This window comes from Pinus tabuliformis, chromosome X (assembly GCF_031772625.1).
Source record: "Pinus tabuliformis cultivar Carrire ecotype Pingquan chromosome X, CPIR1, whole genome shotgun sequence".
Lineage (NCBI taxonomy): Eukaryota > Viridiplantae > Streptophyta > Pinopsida > Pinales > Pinaceae > Pinus > Pinus tabuliformis.
This window is the reverse complement of record NC_142308.1, coordinates 8,927,311-8,950,249: the sequence shown is the minus strand read 5'-3', so window position 1 is coordinate 8,950,249 and position 22,939 is coordinate 8,927,311.

Sequence of the window (22,939 nt, the reverse complement as noted above, 5' to 3'; positions counted from 1 at the left end):
TTAATAAAGGTATTTTTTAGTGATTCCACTTGGAATGGAGACCTAATACATCTTATTCAATAACAAAAATTTTCCCATCCAATTTGTATTTCACTAGTAGAAAATGATGGAATTAGTGACCAGGTGACTAAAAATGTTAGTCACCACAACTTTTCCAAGTGAAATACTACCAAAAATGAGAAATCTTAAGTGACCCAACTAAAAATGACTAACATAAACGACTAATTTAGTCTCGAGTTAAAATATACTACTAGATAATAAGTAATGCAACTAAAAATGACTAACGTGAATGACTAATTTAGTTTAGGAACAAAAATACGACTACTTAAAAAGTACTACAATAATACAAATTAGTCATTTATGTTAGTCATTTTAATTGTGTCACTTCAACAATCTGAACTTACAAGTGATAAGGGATTCAAAGGTTGTTATAAATTGGTTGAAAGGTTATACTTCCTTGAAAATTTCTTTATTGGATCAATGGATGATTAGAGTTATGGATTTGATTAGAACCTTCCAGGTTATATCCATTGATCATATTCACAAGGAATAAAATTCATAGGCTTACAACTAAGTCAAATACATTATGAAGAATACCTGCAAAGAGAAGAATACATTATGGAGAATAGTAAAACAACCTATCTACCTCAATATTAGATGAACACCTAATTTAACATCGCAAGAAAAAGAAAAAAACAACACCACCACCTATAAATATATTTATACCTTCTTTACTCTTTAATAAATATGAAAAATTTTAAATAAATATATAAATTTATCTATAATTTCTTCCCCACATTAATTGTGAATATTTTTATCTCCATATATACTTATCAATATTTGTTTTGCTACACATCCCAATGTTATTACACATATGGTATTTTTCTAATCACCATATCCTTCTTTTTATTCTAGTTTGATTGTTGCAATCATGTTTTCTGTATTGTGATTCCTTTCTCTTACATGTTGTGATATCTTGTGATGTTATAAATATAGATGATATTGGTGTAACCTTTGACTCAATTGGAGGGTTAGAATAGGTTAAATAGGAACTTTATGAGCTAGTTATTATTCCATTACAGAGGCCTAATTTGTTTGGGCAATGCAAGTTCCTCAGTCCTCCAAAAGGTGTTTTGGTGTATGGCCCTTCTAGAACTAGGAAAACATGATTGCTTAAAAAGGCAATAGCAAGAGAATCAAGGGTTGTTTTCATCAATGTAAGGCTAGCAAATCTAATGAGCAAATGGTTTGGGAATTCTTAGAATCTTGGTATGTTAACATCCTTGCCTTAGTTTTGTTTGAAATCATACAAGCACTTTCTTGCATTGGAAATACATTTTTCTATTACTTTTCTCTTTCATGATGATAATTTGATACCCGTTGGGTCATTTTTGGCATGTTCTGATAATTTTTGTTTTAGTAGATATTTCTAGGATAATATACTATATGCCCTAATTTATTATATATATGGCTTTACTTGAATTCTCATACATGATGGAAAATCAATGTCTTGTGGTGCTACAATTTAAGGATGCGAAAGGATATCACTATAGATTTATTAAAATGTTCGAGCTAAACACAATGGTTGTTGATATGGAACCAATCACGTTAGCAACAAATCCTTTCATTTTTTTTAATTACTTATTGAATCATAGGGGTATCCCAAAATGCAAATTTATAAGGTCTTTTATGTGACTGGATCACTAGCATTGAAACCCATCTTTACATTGGATGGTTCAACATCTTGATGATCCATATCCTATTGACCATAAAATTTTGTATTAATTATTTCTTTCATCGTAGCACCTCCAATAGATATCGATGGTGTTCATGAAATTATTTTTGGTTCTCTTATTTATGGAAATAATATTACCTTTGACGCCATTATTCCTACCTTTGAAACTATAAGTTTTCACTTCTATCCCATTGACGAAGTAGCTTTTTTCAATGAATGGCTACACAACATAGATCCTATGAGCCAATCGTTCATGTCATTGATGTATTTCCCACATGACACAAACATTTGATGGTCTATCATAGCTAGACACTCTATGATGGTTTTCATAGATTCCCAACCTATAACAATGAGTTGCATTATATTTCCAAAACCTGTAAGCAATGAAAGGATTATATTCAAGCCTACTCTAGCATGTTGCACTCTTATGTTGATTTGAGTGTTGAGAATCATACTTTCTTCACACTTTGTTTGATCCTCTCCTTAAATTATCACCTCAAAGGAATGCTTCAATTATATATGTGAGGTGTGAGATTGATATCCTTCTACCAAATACCAAAGACATCTTTTATATCCTAGTTAGATTTATATTTTCCCTCATTTTTCTCATTTCCTTTTGTTATATGTATGTGTGGAGATGTGAATACCTTTGTTATATTTTATAGGAGGATCACGACATTGTAGGTGAGTAAGGAGGCCTAACCTTTTGATTTGTTTGCATATTATTTGATCTCTTTTGGCATATTCTAATAACATTGCTCATCATTGATGTCACATAATCATGGCCTCTTGTTCTCCTACGAGGTTAATCATTCTTCATTCTATTACGTTAACTTGAACACTAAACACAATTAGCAATATCCTTCAAATGCATGAACATTAAATAATATTAGCAATATACTCCATCCAAGGGCCACTTTGATTTTCTTGATAAATATTAAATTTTTTTTTTTTTTTGCCCAGAGGACCTAGCAGCCCACCTGACATGTAACTACTTGTAAACCTCTGGGGGGCGCTACGATCTGTCGAGCTCCCCATAAGCATCGGGATTTCTCCTGGGGGTTTACACAGGATTTGAACCCAAGACTTCCATTTCAGTGAGACTTCATTTTCCGGCCATTGCCAATTGCACTACCCCGAGCAGACAAAATTAAATTTAATTTGAAAACATAAATTAAAATGATTTTCAATTGATTAAACAATTTTAATTTCTTAATACAAAAAATGGATTAATTATTGAAAATCCAAATATTCTAAAACAAATTGAAAATTAAATTTCCCCCAAGAAACTTTTAACTAATTGGTCGTGGTTGGGGTAGGAAAGTCGTCAGATGGACCCCAAGTGGAGCGATGTTTAGATTGGTTCTTATGATGGATATGCAGGTCATTTTAGTGTAATTAAGAGGGGTGGAATATGCAGGGTAATGGGGGATCGGTGTGATAGGAACAACGGGCATCCATTTTTACTTATAATATTATGGGAGGAAAGCTTGAAGAAATCCACGAGGGCTGCAACGGATTTTCCATTTCGAGCTGATTCGAACCATGTGTGATTTTCCTTGTGTCGTGGAGTGTCTTTTCTTGGATGGAGAATTCCATGTGTTCAAGGTTCGATTCTGCCTAAGGCTTGACATTTTTAAAAACTCGTGGCAACAGTTTCAAATCGAGGTATGCAACTTTTTTCTTCATTTTCATTCCAGATTCCATGGAGATACCTGCAAGATTTGCTTCTAGGTCTGTCAGTTTCCTGCAATGGGTTCCATTTTAGTGGTTGCAACACCCTCCAAAAGTTTGGCCTGCATCCAATTTCGGAGCCCCCTTTGAAGAGTTTTACTTGATGATTGCATGCACTCGAGTTCACTCTGTGAGCTCGTGTGAGTCTTTGCACCCACCTTGCTTGATAATTCCACCAAGCTTTTACATGTTGATGTCAATGTCATGCTTGCGACCATGATCTGGTCATACTCAAGGTCTTCGCTGCGTGTGTACATGTTGTGTTCGCTATGTAAACATATATCGCACTTGCACACAGATTCATATACATTGTCACGCAAGCGTCGTCACGGTTGACCAACAATCAATCACAAGCGTTGTGCTTGTCACTCACACTGTTATCACCAAAATAAGAGTTTACATTTTTTCTAGTCATGGTCTTAGATAAGTGTCAAGTCACCATATGTTAATGGGTAGGTGATAGGTTAGGAGCCTCAAAGTTTTTATTTTTCATATCCAAATAAAGTCCAACAGCCTTATTCCATGTTTCATGAGTCTTACATTCTTTTTAGAAACTCATAGCTTAAACCATTTTGGAAATTTTTTGGAATTAGCCCCGAAACCACATTTTCGTAGTGCAGACAGTGTATAATGTCTGTTTTGCGCTACGAAAACGCTGCTCTTTTCGTAGCACTTTCCCTGCGCGCTACGAAATTGCGGATTCGTGGAACAATCTTGTCAAACATCAATCCGTTAAGATTCCGTTAAAATTTTCATTATTAGGTGTCAGCTAGGAGTCAGTCCTTAAGCATGCCACCATCCAAAATCCATCATTTCGAATTTAGGGCACATCATGAAAGATAATTTCAAATTTGAAAGGGTTGGCTAGTCTCTCATTGTAGTTTGCATGCAAACCCTCAAACACAATTGTTTTTCGAATGGTAAGCTTTGGTAATTCTTCACCAAGGTTTCTTTCATCCACAATTCAAGCGAGGCTAACCACCATAGGTAAGCGAGGTTGATCAACAGAATTTCAAGTGAGGCCAGTTTTGTTACAGGAATTTAGAAGGAAAGATGATAGAGGAGAAGAAAATTCACAGGTCTGGTCATTGTTTGAGAATAGAGCCTGAAAGCACCGAGGTCTTAGTCAGAGATAAATCAGTTATAGAAGCCTTCAAGAAAGCAGGATGCTGGAAGTTTTGTAAAAAATTGTAGGGAGGACATACTCTAGTGACAAAGGAATTTGCACTAAATTTCACTGGCTTAAGCACAAAGGTCGGAATCCTGAACTTGCAAATTTCTCCAGAGGTCATAGCTTTGGTGACAGAGATTCCTAGGGGGCAAGATATATGGTTCAAAAACTTTAGATTCGACATGGAACCATGTAAGGTGTTTCTAAAGCCAGAGTTTGTAGAAACAGACTTAACCAAGGTAGTTCCCAAAAACTACATCAAGGACAGCTATGCCAACTTGCTCTTCAACATTCAACATTATTTCACCTGTGAAGGCAGATATCAGAAGGTCTATTCATATCATTTTAAACTCCTATTACATTTTACTAGTATGATTTCTTTAGATTTGCCTTACTTCTTATATCGAAGCATAGCTAAGATGGCAGATAAAGTACAGTTGAAATCTCAAGGATGTGAAACTTCCCTGTTTCATCATGGTCTAATTAAACTAATAGTTCTGCTTGAACTCAAAAGGATCAACAAACAATGGTCTTCCTTTTTGTTTTTATGTGACTTTGGAGAAGAAAATCAAGGTGTAGACATTAGCCCTAGGGTTAAAGGAACTCCATTAGCAGAAACCAACAAGTCTGTAATGTCCAGGGAAAAAAGATTTGTTAAATTGAAACCTAGGAAGCAGGTGAAAGAGCAAGTAAGCAAAACACCAGTAGTTATTCTTGAAACTCCCAAGTATACAAAGGAAAAGATATCTGAGGTTAAAGGAATGACACAAGAATAGTCAACTAACAAACCAGTTCAAAGGAGATTGACTAGAAGTCAAATTGCAAAGGAGAAAGGTAAATCAGTGATCTAAGGAGAAGGTTCAAGCTTGAAGGGTGATTTAAATGATATTTTAAAAGCCATTGATATTGCAGAATCCCCTTTGGTGCAGGCAGATGTCCTAGAATTGGGTCAAGAAAAGTCAAAGAAAATGAAACCCTCCAAGAAACTGAAATTTGAGGATGATGTTACAGCATTTGTTTTCAAACCCAGAAAACCCTTAACCAGGCAATCCAAAAAGATGCAAGAGTCAAATGTTGAGTTAGGGAGAACAAAAGAAGCCTCTGTTGTTCAAGAAGAGCTGATAGACTTCCCATCTCCAAGACCTGAAGGTGACAAAAACAGAGTTTTTTCCACTCAAACAGAAAAGGCCAGTTATGAGGAAATGGAAGAAAGGTTGAGAATTGCTAATAACGAAATTGCTAGACTAAGAGTGAGAGCAAGAAAGCATGTTGCTGAAAGGACAGATTTAAAAAGGATAAAGGCTCTCTGGGAAGTTGAAAAAGTCTCCAAACCAGAAATAGTCAACAGTGAAACTCGGTACTTTACCTGGACTGTTCCTGCAATCAAAGAAGCCAGATTTGTAAGGAAGATTAATACTCAGCTAAGAGATACTAACAGGAGGTTGAAAAGACAAATTGAAGACCTGGAAATACAATTAACAAAATCTGGAAAAGGAGCTACAGCAATAATGAAACAGGGTAATGAAAAAGGGCAATGAAGAATATATCTTCAAACAAGTTTTGGCATATAAAAAGAAGGATAGCTGTGAAGAAGAACATCACATAAGGGTAAGCTGTTTTTGATTTTTGGTTCATCATATCAGTCTTCATGGAATTTTGAAAACTCCCAAACTATAGAGTTTTGAAGGCCGTGTTGAAGAAGAGCATACACAGCAGTTTCATAGTGCGCTACGAAACTACTGAAGGTGATCATTTAGCACTTTACAGATGCATTTCGGAGGTAAGATCTGATAAATTCCAAGTTTTGAGGTTGCTGGTAGACAAGGGATCATATATGAAGTTTCAGATGGCAGTGATGCAGAAGGCAAAGTTCCAAGAAATATTCCATAAGTAACATAAAGACTTTGCTACAAAAACATACTATTTTCGTAGCATAGTTATGTTTCCATCCTCTTTTCCATATGTTCAAGGTTCCTTTTTGCACAGGTGGAAAACAAAGTTTTAATGGGTTATTAATGAATGCTACATGTACACCAATAGAGCTGCTTGAAGATAAGCATGAATGACTCAACACCTTAAAAGGAGGAACTCTGTCTCCTTATTTTCAGGATAGTTAAGTTATGACTCAGCAAGGTTTGCAACAATACTGGAGATATCATCAAACTCGAAGACATGGATTGGCAGCTAATCAAAGAATGTATTTAAGTCATGGATAAAGTGGTTAAAAGCATGTTTTAGGAGTTTTACTCCTATTTGTATTAGGACTCTTAAAGGCAACTAGCTGTCAAGTTGTAATTAAGTAGTTTGTTTTGAATAGACAGATGTCAATGTTAGGAATTCGAATTTCCCTAAAGATGGATCATAGTATCCAATGTTGTAAAAACTCTATAAAAATCATGAGAATCTAATTCCGAAGGGTTGGTAATTTCATTAGCAAAATTTGTGTTATTGTAAGAAACTATGGTTTTTCAAACTTAATACAGAGATCAGTTTGACTACTCAAGATTCATAAGGGGTTTATGTGTTTGATGTTCTTATGGCCTTTTTCAATTACTTATTTGCAGTGGTATGAGCTTGTGATACTTAGAATTCATTGGAAAATTCTCTAACTTCCTTCACATGCTTGTAAACTGTGTTGATTTACTGTTTTACTTATAAACCTAAACCCTAAGTGCCTTGACTTCCATGTTTTGCTGATCATGTTGTTTTGTTGAAGACTATCTTGACTCCATAGCCCAATAGATGTTTGCTAATCTTTGATTCAACCAGTCAACCAGTTATAGATTTGTCCATTTTTGTTCCTAGAGTTAGCCATCTAATTATTAATCAAAAATCTTAAACCTATTGATGGAGCCCTCTCAGGTTGAGGAGGCTAAGCCTCGGCCAAAAGATTGGTTTGAAAGAGTTACTTAGAGTCTACTTAATCAGTAGCCTATCCAGGTAAGATTTGATAACACACACCGTCGGTCAGTCATGTTGAGCATAAATTCCTGGATGGTTTCAGTCGTCTCGTCGTCAAGTCATGTAAGTGTGTGTTTGCAAGATCACGTATGCACCTTTTCACTTGTTCACACACTTAGTCATTTTGCTGAAGTTTTGACGACCGGATTCCACTCTGACATTCATACCTTCACCCCACCGTTGACTCGATCGACTATCACCCAAAACAACCCAGAAGCACCAAGCAAGCCATTTCAAGTTGCATTGTCTACAAGCTGATCAATCGACCTTCATGCTGGTCAACCGGAGAGTTTGACCCGGCAGTCACCCCAAGACCGACTCCCGTCAAAAATTGTAGAGGTTGCAGACCTTGCCCACTCCACTGACTGAGAAAATTGTGTAAACAGGCTAAATATAAAACCAATGCCCATCCTTGTCTCCCTCAAAAAATTGCGTAGTTTTTCCAGCCAGCCCTTCAATCAGTCGACTCGCTGCTCACTGTTGTTGGGAAAAGTATCCAATACGGAATGACCCTATCCCACTCTAAGGGTGATAGTTCCTTAGCAACAATCAAAGCAAAGCTATCTGAGATTACTTCTTTATGAGATGTAAAAGGGGGGAGAAATAGATCCACTAACCGATGTCTTCCACTAATGATTGATCCAATCTTCTCTCTTTCCTGCTTGCTCCCAGCTCCTTGCTCTTTCACTGGCCCAGCTACACCAAGATCCTGCAAAATGGCAAGAGAGGGAAACTACAAGAAGCATACATTCATAATTGATTCAAGGATTAGAATAAATCAAATACACAAGTATAACAACACACCATTGAGACACATGCATATAGAAGAACCTCAAATGCTTTATTAATGGAAGAAGTAAGGTTCAGGAAGTGATACAACCATAAGAGGCCCAATCCAGCATCACCTTCCCAGCAGAAAGAAATCTCCTCTTCACCTCCTTCAAAGCAAATCACCCAATAGTTCTAAACTCAAACCAACAGCAATTCTTTACATTCACAAGATTCCAGCCTCCCTAGACCTCATGAGAGAGATCTATCTATAGGAGTTTTGGAGAAAGGATGAGTCAGCTTGAGGCTGGCCTGAAGCTGACTAGTGTCCTCTCTCACTTCATTTATTCCTTAGTTCTTGAGTCCACTTGGAGGTTCTTGCTTCCACTTGGAGATCTAGAACCTCTTACTCATCACCAGTCGAATTCCCTGATCCAAGTGTCATTTTGGAAGCTTCCTGGGCATTGACACCTTGAGGAATGATTGTGCCACATGTCCAAACTCGCCCAGCGCAGGTAGCCTTCTTTGCAGTTGAAATTCAACGCAGGTAGACAGTGGAGCAGTTGACATTCAGCACAGATGCTCAGTGGAGCAGTTGACATGATCCAGAATTGCCTTGTTTTTTAGTGTTTTCAGGTGGAGAACTTTTATTCAGTGCTGTGGTTTGCTGACCTTGTTCCTCTAGGGGTAGGAACAACATGTTTAGGGACTTTGGATCCCTTAGATTATGGACATTTCATGCTTCATGCTGTAAGGCACAAAAATGTCTATAACAGTTGCCCCCTAAAGTATGAGGTCGTTTATCGGGTGAAATGCTTTATCAGGAGGATCCGAAGTTCATTCAATCGCTGAGAAGTGACCTGTAATAAAATACAATACAATACATTATGATTCATTCTGCTTTCATGATCTAGCTGAGGCAGGCATTCCCATGCTCAGCTTTATAAATTCATTTTGGTACATAGAACAGACGATCGTCTAATGGTAGACTGATAATTCTCTGCTAAAATTATCATCCTTTGAGTAGGATGATCATCTGCTGCAATGATGTACATGTCAAATGTCTTTATATTTCCTAAATATATATCGCAGTCCGGATGGATGAAACTAGATCTGGGGTCTTCAAACTCGTTCGATCTTCACTCTAAGTACAAGTCGATCCATGTGAGAATTGCGCTGAAGTCGAACACGGAAAGACATCGCTTGATTACCGGTCAATGATGTAAATCGTTAACAAGCACGAGAGGAATCACCGATAATGATAATGACCCTCAAGGTACTGCAGTACAATTCACGTGGTGTGAATAAAGGACTTGGCGTCGAACACCACGCAAAATCTTCTTGTCGAAGGTCATTGATGTATACCTGTCGCCGGAAGTGAGAAACTTGCCATTGAGGCATGCAAGCTTCAAAGTACTGAGGGGGTTGTTCCTAGATCAACTTCTTGGATAATGAGTTGAAGTCGACAAGAAGTGATCCGTCAAAGGAGGGCCTTAATGAATCCCACATCAGTGACACGGAATGGAGCTAATGATTTTAATGGAGGTGAAAACAATCTGTGACATATGATTCAGGGTGGCGGTCATGGATGGATGAAGGATAATGTATGGCAGTGGATGGGACACGGTTGACTCTTTCTGAACAACATCTCTTTAACATATAACGACACTGATGCGATGGATCGGTAGCATTACCCCAAATGTGGATGGTTTGGCGAGACCATGGTGATGAGACCGGTGAATGAAACAACCCAACCCGATGTGGTACGGAGGAAAAGTGTCATGTTCAAGAGCGACCTGCTACCATTAAAGCTTTGAGGTTCTCCCAATTTTTCCCCAGTCATTTCTGACCAGTACCTCTTTATTTTTGTCAAGCTTGAGGAGGATAACATATGCTTGTTCTATAACCTGCCCTTCGGGCAAGCCTATCGCTATGTTTTAATGAGCCTAGCGATAGGGAAACTCGTTCTCGTCTAAAGACAAGTTTGTCGCTATTTAATCATTTTAACGAGTCTAGCGACAAGGAAAACTCGGTCCTTTTCATTTTTAGAGAGTCTGAAAAGGTACATAAAGTTAACTCCAAAATTCCTTTTTCGTCATCTAATCCCTTAAGTCCGAAAAAGTATAAAACAATACAGAAGGGATGAGTTTTCGATAATTTTAACGAGCCAATAAAACAAGCGCTCGACCTTTTTGTGCAATAATCCCTCAGGTCCAAAAAGATTAAAATCTAGAGGAGGGATAGCTCTTCCGGTCCTTTTAACGAGCTGGAAGGCCAAAACTCGGCAAACTTTTCATATTTTACGAGTCAGTTGAAAAGAGCTTAAAGAAGACTCGTCTTTTGAGGAACGAGTGATAAACAGGGATAGAAATTGATTCCAGGTATAGGTTGGAATTTTCCAATCACGGAAGTGTCACAAGGATGGCTAGGTGAAATCACTCTTCGCAGTTGTTCCTCAAAATAGGTAAACAATCATATGGAGGTGAACGATCGTCCAAATGACGGTGGAGGTGGCAGGTGCAAACACGACCAAGGCTTTTATGGCTGATAAATTTACGATCGCAGCGGTTATTTACCAGGATAGGTTCATTTTTTATTTAAAAATGAGCTTAAACTCTGGAGGAAACATTGCTCACTGCTTTTATTTATTTTTTAACGAGCATGAAGACCGCGTTAAAACTGCTTGGATCTTGCGTTTATTTTTTAACGAGCATGAACTTTATGCTAAAACTGCTCGATTTACCAGTCATAAGATAAGAAATGTCCCCTGTGAGATCTCTATTTTTTATGGAGCTTCATCTTCACTAAGCTTTGCTCCGCTCCTTTCTTTATGCAAGTTCGGAAACGGCTAATCCAAAAAACAGATAAATAACCGCTCTTTGCTTGCACTCCAAAAGGGTTGCATGCCCCCGAGTATAAAATACAACTTCAAGGCTACCCCTCCTCCTTCCCACCTCTGCTTTTCTTTGGGTTTTCACAGCTACTTGTCGCCTTACTAGTCTAATGTTAACGATACTTGTCTTCTCGTTATTTTAAACGGGTCTATACAATACTTGTCTTCTCGTTAGCCCAACTTTTAACAGATTTTTCGCAAGATCGCAAGAGAACAGCTACTTGCGACAAGAGAGCAGCTACTTGCGACAAGAGAAGAACACTACTCAAAGACAAAACATTTGTGTTATTGAGGGAGGCTTACCTCTTTCTGGTTACCCAAAGATTGTTTCGTTAATCTTTCAAACAAAACATTTCCTCGGCACTGTCTACCGAAATAGACAAGGGTGAATGACTGGTGCCAAACACGTAACTTTGACAAAAGAATCCTATTCCAGAACAACCCCTCTTCCATCCACGGACGGGGTACGGACTAGTCATACTCTCTTGCGGAAATTCTACCTTATACCCAGGGTTTTCTCTGCCCAACGCAGACCAGGATGCATGCCCCCTGGGTTCCAGTCCCATCTTTCTGAATCACTCGCATTCATCGGGAAGAAGGACTGGGGGTGGAGACATTTCTTGATTGAATAGACCATTCAGGGTTGGTATGTGACTATTTGCGATGCGTGATCCCAGAAATGAAAGTCGGTCTACGAGCTTGACCATTCTTCCTTCATGTGGAAAACACATTACTCTAAAGAGTGAGGAGACTATTGCTCCCATGCAATATATATAGTCTCGTCCAAGGAGTAGGTTATAATCCAAGGGTCCTTGGATGACCATCACGTTCATTTGAACGGCCTTCCCTTTCAATGTTATAGGCACATTGGGGAGGATCCCTAAAGGTCGACTGGTTCCTTTATCGAAACCCGAGAGATTTCTTATCTCAGGCAAAAGCGCCGGGGAACCCAGTGCTTTCCAAGCAACAGAGGAAAGGATACTCACAGATGCCCCTTCATCAATGATAGTGCCATCCATTACCATTCTGTATATTTGGACTATGATTCTGAATGGTATACTGGCTGGCAACCGGGGTCTGCCTAGTTGGTTCCAATCAAAGGACACAACCAGGTTGCTTGGTGGTGGGACCGAATACACGGCCGGATATGACCCTGACGATGTTCCTTCCTGCGATAAAGGAATGGGCGGATTGCCCTGATGCTCGTCAGAGTCTGTGTTGATGAAAAGAATCTGGATGGTGTCATCCTTCTTCTCTTCAGTGAGGGTGTCATTTGAAGATGAATCTTCAGTGACGGTGTCATTTGAAGATGAAACTTCTGAAGGGAGAACCGGGTCAACTGCCGTTTCGACCTTTGGACTTTCGTCCGGTCTGGATTCAGTAGGTTCATTTTCAATGACTGACTCTTCAGCTGACCACTTGAGCGGGCCAGCTGTATTCTCAACCAACGAAGGACTTGGCACGAGTTTTTTGTATCCAGGAGGAAGTCTCAACGGTGAAACCGGACGATCTTCCAAAACTCTCTTCGCTTCGTCTAAGAAGGGACAACGATGGATGGCGTGATCGCCCTCACACAGTCTGCAGGGGGATCTTGCTCCCCCTCTTTGTCTTGAACCTTCACTTTCGCTGGTTGACGGTAAGCATTCAACATGGCTATCAGAGGTTGATGCTCCCGAACTGTGCAAACGAGGGGACCAGTCCCTTAGTATCCGGGGAATACAGGGACAATCTCTATGGAAGTGGTCTCCTCTACATATGACACATGGCGATTTAGGCCCGGTCTGTGCGGTGTGTGGATTTTTGTCAGATGTCTTTTGCTTGCCCCCAGTCGCCTTAGGCTCCTTCTTCTTCTTCTCTCTCTTCTTCTTCTCCTTCTTCTCCATGGGAGCTTGGCTTTTGCCGGCTCTACCTTGCGAAGATGAAGGATTGGAGGAAGAGTTATAGGAAGTAGAAGGCTGGTGGGCAGCTCTAGACTGATCTAACTGTTGACTCGACTGTTCAGGAACCATGGTGTTCTGAACTACATTGGTTGAGAATAGCCATATCGGCAGGCCAATTGTCAGTCCTGGAAGCGACAATGTGGCCATGTGGGGCGCACCAACTTCTCCCCAAGAGGAGAAAGGACTAGGATTTCCATCATGGGGAATTCCTTGGTTGGTGCGTTCCATGTTCTCAACCTACAGATCAACGCAGGAATGGGAGGTGATTATGTTCCGTTTAAAATAAATTTTATAACGACGCTTTAGACACAACTTGCTTTTTCACTTTTTAAGAGTCGAGAAAAAGTTAAAGATGACTCTAGTCTCCTTCGATGTTTTAACGAGCCCGAAGTGACAAATGCTCGGATGGACTTTTTCAGTTATAGAGTTTGAAAAAGGCCAAAAGAAACTACTCTAGAGATCTAGGTAGAGGGTGTGCCAAACCTTTCGCAAAACCACAGAATACGTTTTACGGTACGGGTGGTCGATCTTCGTGAATGCTGTGTTCACTGCATTGCGATCAGTAGGGCGGTCGACACGGCTTCCTATGGATAAAGGCTTTGTTCCTATAGGGGTCTCCCAATATATACACGACGGTACGTGGGAGCACAAGTCCGTATTGATACTTATCGCTTCACCGTGGAGGAATCACCCAACCACTCAACGCTAAGATATCACGTTTAACGACGCCGGAACACGTCTCTAGATTAGACCTCTATGTGTTTGCGTTATGTTTCAAAGCGTTGTTATGTAAATTCAATTTATTTTACGTTGATCTTGTTTAGCAGTTTGCCTTTATGGATCACCACGAGATGTATGGTACAACTTCCTAAATGCAGTCTAAGATGATAAGCAAGCTTTTCAATCTTTCAACTTATGAAAATCTTAACTACTGAGGGAAAAGAAAGACATCATCTTTTCACACAGATCATAGAGCACACACTAATGCACTTTTCCCTAAATCAACATGCAAACTGTCAAAATGCACATGCACAATGCAGGTATTTCTTTTCTCTTTCTTAATGTTGGTGTACTACAAAAAGAAAGTTGTTGTATAACTTTGAATTCAATTTCAAGTGAAAACAAACAAGCTTTTGTCCAAAATCAAAAGACACCTTAAGATTTACTTGTTTCAACACTAGAAATACATAAATTCAAACCATATGACGAAAGCAAAAGCTCAATCAGCTATGAACAGCAAACAAACTAACTCTTAAGATCAGAACTACACTTATCACAGGTCTAGATCTAAGAGGTCACAGCAAGACTAGTTCACTTTCGTTATGGGAAACTGCAAATGATGTAAGAAATACACAAAGAACAAATACAGTTTCTTTATACAACCGAGGCGGAATAGTGGCAAAGAAAGGTGGTTTCAGATAGGTACATTGACTGATAACAGGCTGCAAAACAGGGATGAAAACAGGGCAGCAGAAAGCAGAGAAACCCAGTTGCACAAGGCCACACTGGTTCAGCGCAGGTAGAACACTGTCAGTTTGACATTCAGCGCAGGTAGCCCCTTCGGGACCTGCGATGAAATGCAGACTGCCTTCACAGTGCATGCAATGAAGAGAGAAACTCTCGTTTCTCTTGGTTTCCGGGTCACAGATTGCTCAGAAATCAACAGTTTTTGGCCAAATCAAAGCTATCAATCAAGTACACACTAAAGGATGAAAAGGAGGATGAAAAGCTATCACTAAGAGTTGTTCAGAGTCCTTGTGGATCAGCTCTTCAAATCATAAACATGCCCAGAAACTGAGCTAGAGTAGCTTCCCTCTACTTTGCATTTGAAAGATCCAAATGCAGTTCGATTCGGTACTCCCTGTGTTTAGGAAATGAATAGCAAAAACACAAACAACCAACAAGATATGATCCCCAGCGGAGTCGCCAATTTGTTGTTGGGAAAAGTATCCAATACGGAATGACCCTATCCCACTCTAAGGGTGATAGTTCCTTAGCAACAATCAAAGCAAAGCTATCTGAGATTACTTCTTTATGAGATGTAAAAGGGGGGAGAAAGAGATCCACTAACCGATGTCTTCCGCTAATGATTGATCCAATCTTCTCTCTTTGCTGCTTGCTCCCAACTCCTTGCTCTTTCACTAGCCCAGCTACACCAAGATCCTGCAAAATGGCAAGAGAGGGAAACTACAAGAAGCATACATTCATAATTGATTCAAGGATTAGAATAAATCAAATACACAAGTATAACAACACACCATTGAGACACATGCATATAGAAGAACCTCAAATGCTTTATTAATGGAAGAAGTAAGGTTCAGGAAGTGATACAACCATAAGAGGCCCAATCCAGCATCACCTTCCCAGCAGAAAGAAATCTCCTCTTCACCTCCTTCAAAGCAAATCACCCAATAGTTCTAAACTCAAACCAACAGCAATTCTTTACATTCACAGGATTCCAGCCTCCCTAGACCTCATGAGAGAGATCTATATATAGGAGTTTTGGAGAAAGGATGAGTCAGCTTGAGGCTGGCCTGAAGCTGACTAGTGTCCTCTCTCACTTCAGTTATTCCTCAGTTCTTGAGTCCACTTGGAGGTTCTTGCTTCCACTTGGAGATCTAGAACCTCTTACTCATCACCAGTCGAATTCCATGATCCAAGTGTCATTTTGGAAGCTTCCTGGGCATTGACACCTTGAGGAATGACTGTGCCACATGTCCAAACTCGCCCAGCACAGGTAGCCTTCTTTGTAGTTGACATTCAACGCAGGTAGAAGTGGAGCAGTTGACATTCAGCGCAGATGCTCAGTGGAGCAGTTGACATGATCCAGAATTGCCTTGTTTTTGAGTGTTTTCAGGTGGAGAACTTTTATTCAGTGCTGTGGTTTGCTGACCTTGTTCCTCTAGGGGTAGGAACAACATGTTTAGGGACTTTGGATCCCTTAGATTATGGACATTTCATGCTTCATGCTGTAAGGCACAAAAATGTCTATAACACTCACCCAGAAAACTGCATAGGTTTCCTGAGAAAGCCCTCTGCTGCCCAACATTTCGCTCAGCTCAAAAACTGTCCAGAGGTGATCAGTAGGCCAGCCTCCCAGCATCAACACAGTTTTTCCCACCAGCAACTCCTGGCAGCAGACTGCTAGTTCCATCCAGGAATTGCATAGTTTTTGCTGCCAAGCTGCAGTAGGTGACTGCCAGTTCCCTACAGGAATTGCACAGTTTTTGCTGCCAAGCTCCCGGCAACTCACTACCAGTTCCCCTCAGGAATTGCACAGTTTTTGCTACCAGTGTCTAAGAATCCAAATGTCAGTTCCCTCCAAGAATTGTGTAGTTTTGGCTGCCAAGCTCCCGTTGCCCGCTCCTTCCGAAAATTGCACATATTTTTCTTGCCCAGCCTTCCTGCAGCCCAAACTTTTCCTCTCAAAAACTGCGCAGTTTTGTCCTCTTGCTGAGCCAGACCCAACGGATAGTCACTATCGATCCAGATTGCCCATCTCCATCACTCAGTGACTGTTGCACAGTTTTTACCAGCAGTGCCCGTAGCCTCCATCCCACCTCACAACCTTGTCTCCTCTTCCAGTCACCTACATCCGAAACGATCATGCATCATGGTAGACTAGGAGTTTTATGGATTTGATGTCGTCTCGTCATGAGTGACTGCAGATACAGGTACACAAACAAACATGGTGTAACGACATGCAGAAGGAGATGTTCGCCAACAAATGAAAAAATTATGCATGCAAGGAGATGTGCTCGTGAACAAACGATCATGCAAGATGTGTTCACGGACAGACGAATGGACGAACATGCACTTTTTGCAAACGGACGAACCTATCAAGCTTACCAACATACAAGCAAGAAGAAATGTGTGAATGCAACATCAAGTGAATCAACGGCCATCGAAGACTCCGTGCACTTTGCTATGTGGAGGTGAAGTTGTGACACACCATGAGGAAATCCATCACCCAACAACACTACAGCTTGACATGCACACCAGCAGCAGCATGAATGTACCAGCACTATCATGTTGAGTCTTGTTACGAGTCATGTTGTCCACTTCTCTATGTGGGTCATATTATCAATCAATGTAATGTAATGTGGAAGTCCAAGAGACCCACTTATTGTATGAAGAGTCATGTAAAGTCGAAAAGTCATGGAAGTCAAATAGTCATGAGGGTAGTCGAACAACCACAAGGGTCAGTTTCACCCTTGGCTATAAATACTTCCTCATTTTTACATGCAAAGGACTTTTCACCTCAGCTCCTCCCGCATAGCCTTGAGAGTCTGTGATCTTTTCTTTGAGGAGTAAGTAGTGGCTCCAATGCCCCACCCACGGGGATTAGTGATGTATGGTGTAACAATGTGTCTTGGAATTTTCACTTAATTTAGAAACCTGCTAACATGCCAGCACATTTTCAAACATGTATTGTAACTGTTGTAATACTGATCTTGAACACTTGTAATGCATGTTTATTTAACCTGTGTTTAACACTTGAACTCATTCACTTGTTGTAATACATATACATTAATGAAAATGTGTTGTATGTGTTGTTAACGTTGTCTTGCCCATGTTGGTTACCTCCTCATACATCAGACAACCCTTTCACATAAACCTTCTATAGCAATCGTTTCACTTGCGTAGACTCATCTGCTGAGTGTTGTACGTGTTATCTTTCCTTGTGTGTTGTGACCGTTGCATCCATGTGGACTGTTCTTCCGGAAGTTGTGCACAACCTGTTGTTTTTTGTGTTCCTAATAGAGTTAGGGCTTCCTCCCAACCGACTTGGTTCTCACTCCCACCCTCTCCCTCTATAGTGAAAGAACCATTGACACATGTAACACTAGAAATCACCAGGCACACGAACCTCACTACTCGAAGACAAAGCAGACCACTCTCATGTGCTGACAAGCAAGAGTTGAGGCGAATCTTTAAGATAATGGCAACCGGGCCATCATACCAGATGGGACTCCCACACTAAACTGTGTGAGGTCTAGTTGGGACTTCATACTAGGATGATCCCCTAACTGTTGGAGGGTCCAGCACCATCAACATTTCTGGCACTAGAAGGAGGGTAGCCAGTTGTATATGGTTGAACTTCCTCTCACACTCACTTATCAACCATATGGTCAAGAAAGTAACTTGCACTCCCTCTCACCTACAGGCATCTCTACAGTTGTTTACTTCTCACCTCCAAGGACTAAACACGAAATTCCATATCATCACCTTCGCTCTGTCCGTCCCATCACCCACCAATTCGTGAAAGTAGTCAGACTTGTTATACTCCTATAGTTATAGGTGTCATATTTCATGATTGACTGGTTGAGCTCCGTAATATGTTCATACCTTTCCTTGCTGTAAAGGTTTCCATATTATTGAAAAAATAAAAAATGTAAAGAGGGTATACCCTAAAAGAAAAATCAAAGGGTGAAAAAATTAAATGGTCAAAAGAAAAAATGAAAAGAAATGAACCCCAAATAAAAAAGACCAGGAAAGTGTGCAAGTCCAAAATGCCACTACTATTTCATTTTCTATAAATAAAACATCATGCACAGCTTGTTGAACTTTATGCCACAATTGATGAATGGCCAAACATCTTAATCTTGGCCAGTTCATGTTTAAATTTCTTGTTTTAGAGATAGAGAATAAAACCTGTCCAAATTGTTTAATCTTGGCAGACAAGTAGATAGGTAGAGAAACAAAGGAGCTCAATAGTTTAATCTAAGCCCTTGGAAGAAATAAGTGCAGACTTAGATAGGCTTATCATGCAAAGAAAAGAAAAATTGATGAGGGTTTGCTAGTCTAAGTGCACCCAAGGAAGAAGAAAAAATGTTAGGCAAAGTAGGCTGGGTAGGTAGACTGGTGTTGCAGAAGCATACTTGTGATTGATTTTGTCTCTCAAGATGTTCATCTTACTGTTATCACAAGTACCATGGCAGATATTTGGATGCAGCTCAAGCGAGGCATGACTAACTCTCCTTCATCCCTTTTCCAAATCATTTACTAACTTCCCCAATGATATTAAGATCTGCTTAATATCACCAAGCAATTCCTTCCATCCATCTCATTTCACAAGCATTGCCTAAGTGAATCCACTTTTTTACTTAGAAAATTGGCAAAAACTCCTTGTCTAAACTCCCATTTCTTTAGCCTAAGTTTTAAACATTATTACTTAGCGCATTTTTCCATAAACCATATTAACGATTAACTTTACTATGTTAAATACCATGTAAGTATCACCCTTTCCCGTATTATATATATAATATAATCCCCAATTATTAATATTTCCTGCCCCTGGTTAAATATATAACCATAAACGTGATTTTGGGAATTGATTGGTTCATTTGGAACCTTTTAAATAACCCACCCCGCGCAATCTTTGGGATAATTAACCACCCGGGTTAGTTATAAACCAAGCCCCAATAACCAATAAAACAAACCCCCGACACCATTAAAAAACGTTAATTACATGCATCCCCCGCACGTTAACCATTTTCCATCTCCGCAAAGCGCCAACCGTCCGATCGGCGCCCTCGCATCTGACGGCTATTATCCATTTCGCGACCCCCTTATCTGCCGAAAGTTACCCCCCGAGGAACCGGCGGTATTGCTCCCGTACTGCTGCCACGTGTCGCCCGCCCGCGGTGTTCGCTACCCCTCCACCCAAGCCCAAAAGCGGTGTGCGGAAAATCACTTACCACCCTCCCGCTGACATCAGTTGTCCTCTGCTGATGTCACCCTGCCATGTCACCATCCGTACTGCAACCGCATCTATCTTGTAAGTCATGCTGACGTCATCCGTCCTTGAAATCAAATTTTCCCGCCAAAGTTCTTTTTGTCAAAAAAGGGTAAAAATATCATTTTTGTTATAATTTTTGTGCATTTTTGCGCTCCGGGCATAAATGGGACTGATGCGATTTTAGGTTTTCGACCACCTCTGACCAGGAAAAAGTTCCATCGACGAGCTCGGCCTCAATCAACCCGCCAGTTACAGTTTTCTTCCACTTTTTATCACAGTGGAACCAGCACAAGGGACTTTCTATGCCCGCAGAAGAGGGAAACAGAGATAAACAGAGATATTTTGCTACCCTAGCCAGTGGGAACCGGCAGAGACATCCATCACAGAGGAAAGGCGGTGAGCAAGGTCAGTTCAGCATTAAAGAAGATGAAAACAAGTCAAAGAGTATCAGAGGAGCGTTAAAGAGTATCAGTGCAGAATTAAAGGCAAGTCAAATTAGAATTAATGAATATCGAAGCCAACTAGGAGAAGCAGATCAGAAGTTAAAAAACAGTTAATACAAAAGTCGACACAAAGCTACAAAGGACAGCTGCAAGCCGAACCATAAAGAGCCAACCTCCAGCACAGCATAAGTTAGTTGTTTTTACTTTGCTTGTAAATTACTCTAGGTTAAACTTAGATATTGTCTCATGGCTTTGATAAGACATTCTGTTGTACATATTTTTGTTGTATAAATACCCCCTTCATCAGAGTTTTGAAGAGGTTGGGTATGTGTAGATTTCATAGACTTTGTTGTAAATACTAAAACTTTGGAATAAAAAAGTTGTTGGAACCATTTGTTGTCTGGCCTACTGGATGAGGAATTGAAGCAGAGGACCTGTCACAGAATTCATGAATCAACCTCCAGATCAATAAGTACCCTTATATCTTGTGTTTTATAGTTCTCTTGTTTATTATATCATCTATGTTTCATGATCTGAATGATAAAGAGAAAGAATAATTCAGAATTTGCTTAACTGCACTCTGTTTTCAGTCTTTATTATTCTCTGTGTTTTCTTCAGAATTAGCATAAACAGTGAATTCTTAATTGCTCATGTTTCCTGATTCTCTCATATTGATTATTTGATAAAGAATTCTTAACTGCTCTTTGTCGGTAAGCATCCATTTTCCCTCTTTCAATATGTTGAAGGATTCTTAATTGCCCTTCATCCATTTGAGTCCATTCCATCTGATTCCAGCCTTTTAATTGTTCCATGTTTGAGTACCTTGCTCTGTGATGCCATCCTCTGTTAGAAACCAAATCCAGAAAGCCATCCTTCTTTGACTCCATCATGCCCAATGGACTGAACTCTTCAGTTTTACCTCACTGTTCTATTGAATCTCACCACCCAAACTCAAAACAAAACCCTTGTACTTCATAACTAGCCTAATACCTTAAAAAAAAAGCTAAATCATAAAGAGAGAGCCCTCTCTAGATGCAGATTGGCTAGAATCTGTATCTAAAAGATTGGTCTGTGGTTACCTTGGCCGTATTCCCTTTCTTACAACTTTTGGGAACAACCTGAGTGATAACATCATTGGCGACTCCACTGGGGAACTGAATAATTATTTGTTATTATTGTTTATTTCATAAGCTACAAATGGAGCCTGAAGTTAGCCAGGTAGCCTTTGAAACTGCTTTTGCTTTGCAATTGTAGAAGTAAATAAATGTTGCTTCAGTCTATCTCTGGTCTAGTTTATGTATTGAACAGTTGGTTCCAAATACTTGATCAGTTCCTCTTGTAAAATAAAGTCTTTAGGACAGTTCAAAATTCCCACATCAAAACTTCCTAGAAGTGATTGTTAAAGTTGTATTATCAAAAACTATTCCAATAAAAAACCAAAAATAGACCTAAAAACTGTCTTCAGAAAGGATTCGTTACACCAGATCAAATCCTGATCCTAATCCCCCACCTGTATTTGAAAATCCTAATCTGATTTATAGGATCCTTAGAAGACAAGAGAACCAAGAAAATTCTGCTACTTCACAGCTTGACAAATATTTGCAGAATTCTATTCAATCTGAGCTTACCTCTAAAAAAACACCAAACCTTTCTGTGATTGTTGTAGCTTCTCCAAGTTCACCATCAGCACCCCAAGCTACCCTTTCTACTCCTCCATCTACAACTCTCATTCCCATTATCATCCCTACTCTTCTAGTTGTCACAGTTATTTCTGCAATCATGGCAAACCGATATACTCCCCTAAACTTACCTGCAAATCCAAGGGCTATGCCTCAAGATTATCAAAGTAAAATCACCTATTTTGATGGTACTGGCACTTACACAGCTCAACAACATACCAAGAAAATGACCGAATATTTTGAAAACTATGAGATTGATGATGATGATGTCAGAATGAAAGTATTTGTTCAAAGTTTAACTGGAGATGTTAGAACCTGGTTTAGAGCCCTTCCTGCAAACAGTATCAATGACCCACAAGCTCTTTATCAGACCTTCTTGAATAGATGGGAAAAGAAGAAAGATCCTCTCCACATTTTATCAGAATATGAGAACCTAAGAAGAGGCACACAAGAAACTGTCCAAGATTATTGTACCAGATTCAATAATATTTATAATGCAATTCCTCAAAATCTTAGACCTCCTCTAGATTTCGCCTTGATCAAGTTCCCTGATGCATTAGACACTGATATGGCATACCAACTTAGGGAAAGAGATCCTTGAAACTTAGAAGAAATGCAGAGCATAGCTGTCAGCGTTGAAGCCAATCTGATATCTAAACGGTCTAGAGCCAGAGCTGAAAGAAGAATACCTTTCAAAGAAGAACCTTCTGCCATTGAACAAAAACTAGATGCAATCATTAATGGAATGCACAGACTTGGAGATAGAGTGGAAACAATTGAGAGAAAATCCCCTCGGGATGGTCAACCAAACAACGCTGTGAGAAATCCAAATTTCAGGAAGAATCTAAATCCTATCACTGGAAAGACAGGGCC